This window comes from Apodemus sylvaticus, chromosome 14 (genome assembly GCF_947179515.1).
Source record: "Apodemus sylvaticus chromosome 14, mApoSyl1.1, whole genome shotgun sequence".
Classification (NCBI taxonomy): domain Eukaryota; kingdom Metazoa; phylum Chordata; class Mammalia; order Rodentia; family Muridae; genus Apodemus; species Apodemus sylvaticus.
In genome coordinates this window covers 47,302,663-47,314,077 of record NC_067485.1, presented here as the reverse complement: position 1 = coordinate 47,314,077, position 11,415 = coordinate 47,302,663, and the positions used below count along the sequence as shown (strand labels likewise).

The 11,415-nt window shown below is 39.9% G+C and overlaps 1 pseudogene; it reads left to right on the top strand.

The window, feature by feature from the left end:
* The first annotated feature begins 8,975 nt into the window (after positions 1–8,975).
* On the top strand, positions 8,976–9,647 carry LOC127664573 (cofilin-1-like; annotated as a pseudogene).
* The last annotated feature ends 1,768 nt before the right edge of the window (positions 9,648–11,415 follow it).

Below are 11,415 nucleotides of genomic sequence, written 5' to 3'. Positions count from 1 at the left end.
AGTGCAAAAATACCTCTAACTTGTATGTCCAACTTGCTCCAAGACAGGTAACTTCCTGAAATGCTAAAGGCTGTTGTTTATGTAAGATAACAAAACTAGCCATATGTTTTCACTTCTGTAAACAAGGTTGGTTGCCCCAACTGCACAGGATGTTCCTGCTGACATATAAGTGACAGGTACATAGGCAGGAAGTAGATAAGGATGCATGCCTGTCCCTGTTCAGATGAAGAAGGGAAGTACGCAGCCTTGTGGGTTTTACCTTTATAAGCACTTGACTAACATAATTTGTGCTCATTCTGTGGGAATCCCAGGTGTGGGCCTGGCCAGTGTCCATCATTCTGGGCAGTATTTAATAGCTCTTTCAAATTTGGCTCGAAAACTGTGGTAGTGGTCTTATACTTGCCCAGTGGATTGTCAGAATGAAGCTGCATGAGATTTCTGAGAGCTTGTGAGAAAACTCCAGTAAACAAGAGTTTGGAACCTCTGTCCCTCCATAGTGTACATCTGTTCTTGGAATGTATTTTCACATCCCTCCCACATGTAGTAAACTGGGATAGGTTTGCTTTACACATCATATTAACAATTATTACTCAGAATAGTTTCTGTTTTCAAGCACAGGTTGTCCTTGTGATTGTATACAGCCTAAATGTGTGTTACCTTGCCCTGTGAATATATACAGCCTAAACCCATGTGGCCTTGCCTTGGGACTATATACAACATGAACTCAAGTGAACACTGCTCACATGTTCTTGACTAACCTTCAAAATATTGAGATTATAAATTGTCTGATGCCCTGAACAAGGTAGGCTATTGCGAGAGACTTCAGTCTGCCTCATTTTTAGCTTTCACTTTCTCAGGTTCTTTCTGCCAAATAGAGTGGTAACAATATCAATATTGTGAATATATCTTTTTACCTGTAGTTTACATTTTCATTAGAAAATTAATCTTTGACTTCTAGAAACTAGTATACATTAATTCTTCCTAGTTCTTGAACAAGGCAAGGCTTTAAACATTTTAATTTTCTTAGATATTAGGTAAATATGCCTTGCAATTAAATTGTCTTTTAAGTCAATCAGAATACCACTTTAATTTACATAAACGGTTTATATTTAGGTACTACTAATTCCTTTTCACATTTATTCCAGGAGTATGGTTACCCTTGGGTATCATCAGATGTAGATACTTGGAGTGATACCAGATATCCAGAATTGGACTAAGCGTGTTGATCAATGCCAATGATATTCTTTTAGTGTGATCTATTCTAGAATAGTGCTGTGCACATAAGAAAAGAGTCTGAAGTGTGTTGTAAACATGATCGTGTATTCATCTCCAGTGCCTTGTCCCTTTATAAAAACATTAAAAAAATCTTAAATAGAAATGGTCAGAATTAAAAACTGTTCAAAACTCTGAAAACATTTGAAATTTTATAGCAAAATAGACATTGAGTCAAGGAAGAATCAACTTTAAAGTGATAGGAGAATTTCAGATCATTTTTACTTAATGTTGACCAACCCCTTTCCAGATTTGAGAGCAACCCTGAAGACATCAGCCAGTGTTCCCAGAGGGGGTATAGGTAACCAAATTAAAAGGAAGCAGAAGAGAGATTACAGATTACCAAGAACTGCTTTTGTCTATTCCAGCTGGCATGCTTGTGAAAATCTTTGACCAGTCTTTTGAAGGTGTAGCTCTTCTAAGTCGGCCCTAACAGATCTGCTAGTCCTGCTTTGTTGCCATGCCTTACTTCATGTAGGTGTTTTAAGCCTGGATGCACCAGAGCTTCAGGAAATGAAACCATCCTGCAGTAGTCATTCAGTTTCCCCAGGGAGTTAGCACCTCAAGTAATGAATCTTAGTCTGGCTCCTCATTTGATTCTGTGTGATGAAGTTTGAGCATAGAGAAATGCAAGCAGAGTATCACAGCCCTAGTTAACTGTTCTCCAAAGCAGAATTTTAGTGACTCTGTCAGTTCTTTGATTTCCTTTATTGTTAGTCTCTTAGTGTTACAGGAAGACTATGATAGTCATGTGTACTGATAAGTCGACTGCCTGAATAGGACTAGTATTTCCATGAGATGCTTTGGTATCTTCATTTTCTGAAGTTGGTAATCCTCTTTCTTTCCCAAGGCTCCATGGGCATGGTAGGAAGCCATATTTAGCATTGACTTAGGGGTTAATTTGTTTTCCTTGGGACAGTTGTAAATCTCTAGAAGGTAAAATGAGCAAAGGACAAATGTAACTTTGTCAGCTGGGAAGGTGTGTGCTTCTATTAATCTTGTCTGGTATTTCACAGCATATACAGGTCAGCACCACTCATCTAAGCAGCTGATGCTATTGGGAATAATTCTTAGGCTTCAACTGTCAGTGGTTGACCTCACAAGTCTGATCTGTTGCATCAAAAAATTAGTTATTTGTTGGTTTGTTTTTTAAGACAAGGCTTGGAACTCATTATGTAACTCAGACTGCCTCTGAACTTAGGGGGAGTCTTCTACCTCATCTTCCAGGTTGCTGAAGTTACAAATATGAGCCAACATGCCAGGTTATATCTCCAAAATCTAAGTGTCTCTGTTTTACGTCAAAATCATATCTGTCACTGACAATACAATTGCTAGGGTTAGGGCGCTGCAGCCATGTTTGGACTGTCAATCAAGTAGTCCACATTTGTCCATGTTTTTGCACTGTCATCCAGAATCCTTTCTATCCCAATAAAGTAAACACATATGAAGTTCAAACACTTTAAGAGACTATCCTAAGGAAGTTGCCCTTCTCTTTGCTATCCTTAAGATACTCCTTGCATATTACTTGCTGAAACTGGTTTAAGGTTGGTTTAAGCTTGGTTGCTTAGGAAAATATAGGTTCATAATACATACAGTCAACAACTTGAAAGGCTATTGAACAGTAGTAAAGCTGGAACTGATGTTTCAATTTCTCTTTAATAGCACCAAGTGTCTGTGCTCTCTGCCAGTTGGCCATCTCAATCAAAATCTGATTATATATTATTGGGTGAAACTGTTCCTGTGGAGACATAATCAAATGTCTACTCACTGCAAATAGGAACTACAACATACCCCAGTAAGGATATTGCCAGAATCCAGCTTGGTGAGTCTGGTGTTTGAATGAAAATGCCCCCCCCATAGGCTCAAAGGGCACAGAACTATTAGGATGCATGGCCTTGTTGGAGTAGGTGTGGCCTTGTTGAAGGAAGAATGAAACTGAGAGTAGGCTTTGAGGTTTCAATTGGTCAAGCCAAGTCCAATGATACTCTTTCTCTCTGCAGCCTGTTGATCCAGCTGTAGAACTCTAGACTCCTCCAGCGCCTTGTCTGATTACATGCTGCTATCTATACTTCCTGTTTTAATGATAATGGGATAAACCTCTGATTCTGTAAGCAAGACCCTATTAAATGTTTTCTTTATAAGCTTTCTGTAACTAAGAAAATGAACCAATGACTTTTATTGGGGTTACCAATAGAAACATGGCAAGGGGTTCCTTACAAGGGTATGAATGATTCAATGACACCTCTACCACCAAAAACCCATCCTAGCATGGGTAACAGCTCAGAAAAGCTCCAAATAGATAGCATACTGCATATCTTGCAGGCAACTTAACAAGTTGGGGAGCATCTCTGCCAAGTAGCTTAGTAGGTCTGCACCTATTCCATGCATCGTTGATGGTCTCTGACTCTTCTAAGCAGCTTGGCTGGGCTCTGTGTCTTAATTGACTCAGTTTACCTGAGAGTCTTCTGGACAGCTTTGCTGCTCTGAGAATGCCTCTCAGCTGTCCTTACTATTTATATGCATTTAGGGATGGAGGGAACTAGTGAATCTGGTCAGTTTAAAGAACTTCCTGAAACTTTTGAATTATTTACTTTCTAAGTCTGAGGCTTCCCTGTAGAATAGAGTGTTTCATCTGCCTGTAGAATATTCTATGTCTTAAAGGGCCTCCCTTCAAGAGAGAAAGTTTTTCCTCAGAAGAGATTGCTACATGGTTAAGCACAGTGTCCTGTATAATATTAGGGTGTCCCCTTGCCAAGATGACTGCCTGTCAGGTCAAAGAGGAACCCATGTTTAGTGCTTTCTAAGTAGTTTTGTGGCTTCAACACTAACTAAGAAGTTTTAGAAGGTTAAAAGTCAGTTTTTATTTTCACTCTCTGTTTTCTCTTGAGTTTTGCTATCATGGAACAAAACAAAAATCCAGCACTCCTTTCTTGGAGTCTTTATTACACAATAATATGGGAGCTGTATATAAGGAATTTCACCATATTTGCTTAACTTTTACAAAATCACAGTAATTCCCATCATATATTAGTTTGATAACTTGAAGAATGACCAGAGAACCATTTGTCAGCAGAGTCTTCTCTATCTATGGACTGTGCAGTGCTACAATAGTGTGTCACCTCCTTCTTAGTTCTGGGACTAGGGCTATAGTTGCCTCATTTGCATTCCAGCAGACTCCTAGCTGGACTTGAAACTAAGATGCTTCCTCCCCATCCTAGAGATAAAATAGAAGTAGGCAAAATGTTAAACCCAAACAACAGAATGTTTCGGTAAACCTCCTGAAAAGTGTAAATCTTACCTAATATGGATCAATACTCGCAACCTGTACTGCTGCCCGAGCTCCAAACCATTTGAGACAGTTTACCTTGTCCTAGCTGATACTGCAAAGCAATTTAAGCAAGGTTCAAAAGGTTATTTAGCTCACACTCTGAGATTGAAGGTTCCTGTTATCTACTGTAATTTTTACTGGACTATAACAACTTCTCAAAATCCAAAACATAAACATATTTGTGCATGCTCATGCACACACCACACACACATACACACACACCACAAACACACCCTAACAACAATAAACAAAACCTCAGCAAAAGCTAAAATCATGCCCCTTCACCAATAAAGTTTTCAACATGAAAACAGAGCTCTTCCATCAAAAGAAATAAAATAAGAAATAGCCTATTCTGGATCTAAATATGAGTGACCAGGTTATGGGAACATAGATTTAGATTACACCCAATTTCATCTTCAGATATAATAACAGTTTAATTAGGTTGTTTTATAGTAACATAACAACAGAAAGTCAAAAGTCAACCCAGTTTTTAAATATAATGGTTGATATTGGGTAAGCAATTTATATCAAGAGGTAGATATTGTGCTGCATCTACAGATGCTTTTGGATAGCACCTTAGCTCTGGAGTTGGTGGACACTAGGAGTCTTGTTACATGCAAAGAATGTATCTAATGATTACAAGTTGGTTTGGTCACACGAAGAGATGGGCAATAAACTTGATGGGCTATTCAAAAGAACATGATAGCCTAAGATCATTTGTAATTTAGTTCTGGGCCTGCAACATCAGAACCTCTCCACAGTAACTGGAGCTCCGAATAGTCAACAGCCTTTAGGATGTTACCATAGGGGCATCTTCTTTCAGGGAACTTTAGATCAGAAAGTGTTTATAGTCAGCCAAAGTGATGAACAGGAAAGAAGGGGAAACCTTGTGGCATATGTCCCCAGGCAATTGCTGGAATGTCCCTGGAAGCATTCTCTTCCTAATCAGTCACCAGTCCACCAATAGAAAATGAGAGGGTCTTCCTGGCGTAAAGGGTCCGGACTAATTCTCGGGGTCTGGTAATGCGCCCAAAACCATTATCATTATCTAAGGTTTATATTGCTCAATGCTTCACTGCAAACCTAAGGGCCTGATTAGAATGATGGTGTGGCCCATGAAAGTGCTTGCCTTGCAAGCCTTGGGACCTGAGCTCAATCCCAGAACCCACAGTGGAAGGAAATTACCAACTCCCCCAAATTATCTTTTGACAACCATCCATATAGAAAACTGTGGTACCACAAGCACTCACACTGGCACTCATATACATAGAGATACACATCATACACATACAAATGCACATAATACTAACAAATACATACATTTACTTGTTAAACATAGTAAACCTTAGTGGAAGGAAGCAAATTTGTTTAAGAATGGCCTAAAGGAAAATAGAAGGGACATTTTGGTCTCATCTGTCCATCTCAAGAAATGGAGTGGATTAGTGGTATGGACTTTTATTAGACATAAACTACAGTGAGACAACCTGTGGGAAATCCCCCTGATAGTTTTCTCTCCAGAATGTACTTTTTCTCCCTTTTCTCAGAAGTCAAGACGGAACTGGGACCTTGCCTTCCAGCTGCCAATACCTGCATTTTTCCCCTAAACAGACACTGAATTATGCAAATACATTCATGTGAAATTTGAATTGCACATGGAAAGGACATCCACTAAAGGACCAAAGACAGGATTACTGAGTTTAGGCAAAGTTAACAGGTTCTTCATGTTCTGTTACAAAGCAAGCAGTTTGCTCAGCCATGTACTCTTACCAAGAAGCACCCCACATGCTCAAAGCAGCAGATTCAATGATTCTGGACCAAAAACTCTGAGATGATAAGCTAAGATTGCCTTTGTCTTTTATAACATCATTATTGCAAGAACTTCTTACATTTTCTTAAAGTTAAATAATACAAGGGGCAACTGAGCAAAAAGTTTCTTCCACAATTTACACTAAGGAAACTAGGTATGCATATGCACAATGAAATTGGACCTCTATTCCATTTCACATATAGAAATTATTAACTCAAAATAGGGGGAAATTACCTAATTATAACAGCTAAAGCCATAAAACCCATAAAAGCAAATATAGAAATAAGCATTTATTTATGTACCATTATTTTTATTTACTATTAATGACTATTTACTTATTTACTTGCTTATTTATTCTTGTAAATGTTTTCTTATTCTTCTTGACTTGGAGACAGTGACCTAGCTCAAGGTTATGTTGGTGGCCATGACTGTCTAACACCATAGTTCCCTAAGGTAAGATCACATAGAGCTGAGAAAGACTATGTTTCATTCGCACAGCACACATCATTTTCATCCAGGAAGAGTGAATAGATCAGGGAGTGAGAACCCAGGCAGAGTCCTAGGAAACCTCACCATCTGAAGAACAGATAGAAGCGTAAGACATCAAGAAGCCTGGAGAATATGGACTTAAATCAGAGAAGACCATGTAGAGTAGTCACAGATGGCATGGGGAAGCGGTGTCTTGAGGGATGGAGTGATTGTGACTCAGAACCAGTCAATAAGAGCAAAATGGAAGAGAATACAAGGGTAGGAACAGTGACATAGTTGACAAATATTTACTTAAGGAGAACAAGAGTAAAGTTGGTAGCAATGACCTTAGCCTTTGATTTGAAGTGTAAGAAAACAAGTAGAAAATGGAGAAAGACAAGCGTTATCAGAAAAGCCATGAGAAAAGTCAGTGAATCCTTGAGGGCAACCTCGATTGAATGGAGCATGAAGCCACATGAGTTAGAGAAATCAGTAAATGGCACATAGTACCACATGTTAATCAGTCCAATTCTGAGACTGCTTGCAGTGGATGACCTGATGAAAGAAGGAAGAACAAAAGGTTTTCTTCCACCATTTTCCATGGTGGAACAAATTTCCATTAATTTGCAACTATAATAGTTTTAGCAGTTTGTCTAGAAAAACAGTCCTTTAATTATGTAGTAATAGATAAACTACAAATGAATATTACAATTTAGATTCCACAAAAATGATGTTGTTATATAAATAATGATTAAACACGAGGATTGCTGGTCTCAACTAAAAGAAAGAAAGAAAAAGAAAGAAAAAAGGAAGGAAGGAAGGAAGGAAGGAAGGAAGGAAGGAAATAACACTTCTGGAAAGAACTTGATCATGAAAGGACATTGGCAGGTGGAGAATTTGAGGTATCAGACCATGAATTCTAAATCAAGTATCAGACCATGAATTCTAAATCAAATAGATACCTTTGGGTCTACTCAGAGTGGACTTTGAATGCTAATTTATTCATTAGAATGAATGGGATGGAAAGTCCTATAAAGCTCATTGAAAAGTTTGAATCAGATGCAGCAAATTATCTCTAAGAAGTTGGAAAGACAAGGAAAATATGATTTATGAGCCCATAGCTAATGTTAGGACTTGGTAGAACTTTGCCAACCCAAATAATCAGTGAATTTAGTCATTTCCATCTGGTTCCCTCCCAACATGAGGGATCCAGTTGCATTTTGGTGAAACCATTTAGCTCAATGTGGTCTGTCCTGTAGCTCAGGACCACAACTCCAGTGAGAATTCACTCCTGCTCCACTGAGTGAGTCAAGACAGCCAGGAAGGAGACCCCCTTCTGCTCCCATGACTCACCATGCATGAGACTGAGCTGGTGACCCAGGTCGGGAGCCACTGCATCTCCCTTACATGTGGACCCACTGCTAGCCGAGGTTGGTTAGACCACCAATTCCACATGTCAAATTATGCCTTTGCCTTGCAATGTACCAAGGAGTCACACAGAGGTCACCGATCTATTCTTCCCAGATATACTTATAAAGTTTTCGCACAATGTTTATTTTGGCAGGAAGAATCTCCTGAAGGTTCTCGTGGTAATGTATGAGGAAGGGCCAAAATAATGGTGGCGAATCCAGGAAAGCAATGCTTATCATTGTCATGGTTGTTTTCAAAGAAAATTACCCTCGTTGCTTTTTTTTCTCTTATTGAGAATTTTTAGTTTTATTGTGAGCGAGCTGTGGTGATGGAATTCAAGTAAATGATGTGTTAGTAATTCCTGATTTTTGACAGCCCTATGTAGGTTCAAAGTTTCCCCATAAAATTAAGTTCTCCATAATGCTCCTTGGAAAGCAGACGAATCGTACAGGCAGGCAAGAGTAAGCGCTCAGCACTCATTGGTGAACCTGATTTTGTAAGTAAGGGCTGACAGAATTTTTAAAGTTTTTGTTTGTTTGTGGTGTGTGTGTGTGTGTGTGTGTGTGTGTGTGTGTGTGTGTGTATGTGTGTGTGTATAAAGACAATTAGTCTGTTTAGAAGTTGGAGCCTCGTCCAGCTGTGACTGTTCTGTAGTTTTCTTAGACTCCCATTCGCTTCTGAAACAATGTCTCTGGTGTGATGATCTCTGATGGTGTCATCAAGGTATTCAATAACTCGTAAGTGTGCAAGTCCTCATCACCAGAAGTGAAGACATTCAAGACGGCAGTGAGTGTTCTTCTGCCTGAGTGAGGACAAGAAGAGCATCAACATCGTCCTGCAGGAGGGCAAGCAGATCCTCCTGGTAGGACATGCAGGGCAGCCTGTGGATGACCCCTACATCACTTTTGTCAAGATGCTGCCAAAAAAGGACTGCCGCTATGCTCTCTAAGATGCAACTTACATGACTAAGGAGACCAAGAAGGAGGGCCTGGTGTTCATCTTCTGGGTCCCTGGGAATGCACCCCTTAAGAGCAAAATGATCAATGCCAGTTCCAAGGATGCCATCAAGAAAAAAGCTAACAGGAATCAAGCGTGAATTGGAAGCAAAATGCTACCATGGACCGCTACCAGAACCGCTGCAGCCTGGCTGAAATACTAGGTAACAGCTCTTGCTTCCTGGAGGGCAAGCCTTTGGAAGCAGCCTGTAGCCTCCTGCCTGGACTATCTAGCAGCCCCAGACCTTCCTGTGGGGATTGCAGGATGCCCCTTTCCTGCCAGTTCTGGTTTTCCCAAACTGCTTTTGATCTTCTGATTCCTCTTGGGTGGAAGCAGACCAAGTCCCTCTACAAGCACCCTGTTTAGGGAGAGCCTGTAACTTTCTAGCATCCTTATATCCCTCCCCATCCCAGGCTGCCAACATCTAACCACAGCAGTGACTCTGTGTCCATTTAGTTCTGTGTATAAATGAAATGTGGAAATGACCCTCCCTGCACCAGCTGGGTGCCCTCCCCTTTCCCTTGATCTTGGTCACTCATGGAAGCAGGATCAGTAAAGGACCTTTAGTAAAACAAAACAAAATGAAAACAATAAAAATGGATGGAGCTGGAGAACATCATACTAAGTGAGGAAACCCAGTCTCAAAAGATCAATCATGTTATGCACTCACTAATAAGTGGATATTAGCCTAGAAAATTGGAATACCCAAAACATAATCCCCACATCAAATGAGGTACAAGAACAGAGGAGTGGCCCCTGGTCCTGGAAAGACTCAATGTAGCAGTATAGGGCAAAACCAGAACAGGGAAGTGGGAAGGGGTGGATGGGAGAACAGGGGGAGGGAAGAGGGCTTATGGGACTTTTGGGGAGTGGGGGGGGGCAGGAAAGGGGAAATCATTTGAAATGTAAACAAAAATATATTGAATAAAAATTAAAAAAAATTAAAAAAAAAAGAACCTCCACATTAAACCAGATACACTGAATCTAATAGAAGAGAAAGTGGGGAAGAACCTGGAGCACATGGACACAGGGGAAATTTTCCTGAACAGAACGCCAATAGCTTATGCTCTAAGATCAAGAACTGACAAATGGGATCTCATAAAATTGCCAAGCTTCTGTAAGGCAAAGGATACTGTCAATACGACAAAACAACAATTATCAGATTGGGAAAAGATCTTTACCAATCCTACATCTGATAGAGGGCTAATATCCAATATATAAAAAAACTCAAGAAGTTAGACTCCAGAGAACCAAATAAACCTATTAAAAATGGGGTACAGAACTAAACAAAGGATTCTCAACTGAGGAATACCGGATGCCTGAGAAATACCTAAAGAAATGTTCAACACCCTTAATCATCAGGGAAATGCAATTCAAAACAACCCTGAGATTCCACCTCACACCAGTCAGAATGGCTAAGTTAAAAAACTCAGGGGACAGGAGATGCTGGCAAGGACGTGAAGAAAGAAGAACACTCCTCCATTGCTGGTGAGATTGCAAGCTGATAAAACCACTCTGGAAATCAGTTTGGCAGTTCCTCAGAAAATTGGACTTAGTACTACCTGAAGACCCAGATACTGGGCATAGAAGACTAGAAGAAGCTCTAATGTGTAATAAGGACACATGTTCCACTATGTTCATAGCAGTCTTATTTATAATAGCCAGAAGCTGGAATAACCCAGATGTCCCTCAACAGAGTAATGGATATAGAAAATGTGGTATATTTACACAATGGAGTACTACTCAGCTATTAAAAACTGACTTCATGAAATTCTTAGGCAAATGGATGGAGCTAGAAAATATCGTCCTGAGTGAGGTAAAGCAATCACATAAGAATAGACATGGTATGCATTTGCTGATCAGTGGATATTGGCCCAAAAGCTCAGAATTTCCAAGATACAACTTACAGACCACATGATGCTCAAGGAATCTAAGAAGCTTTGATCCTTCTTAGAAGGTGGATCAAAATACCCTTGGCTCACAGACTGAGCATAGGGTCCCCAATGGAGCAGCTAGAGAAAGGACCCAAGTAGTTGAAGAGGTTTGCAGCCCTATAGGAGGAACAATAATATGTACCAATCAGTACCCATAAAGCTCCCCGGGACTAAACCACTAACCAAAGAGTACACATGGA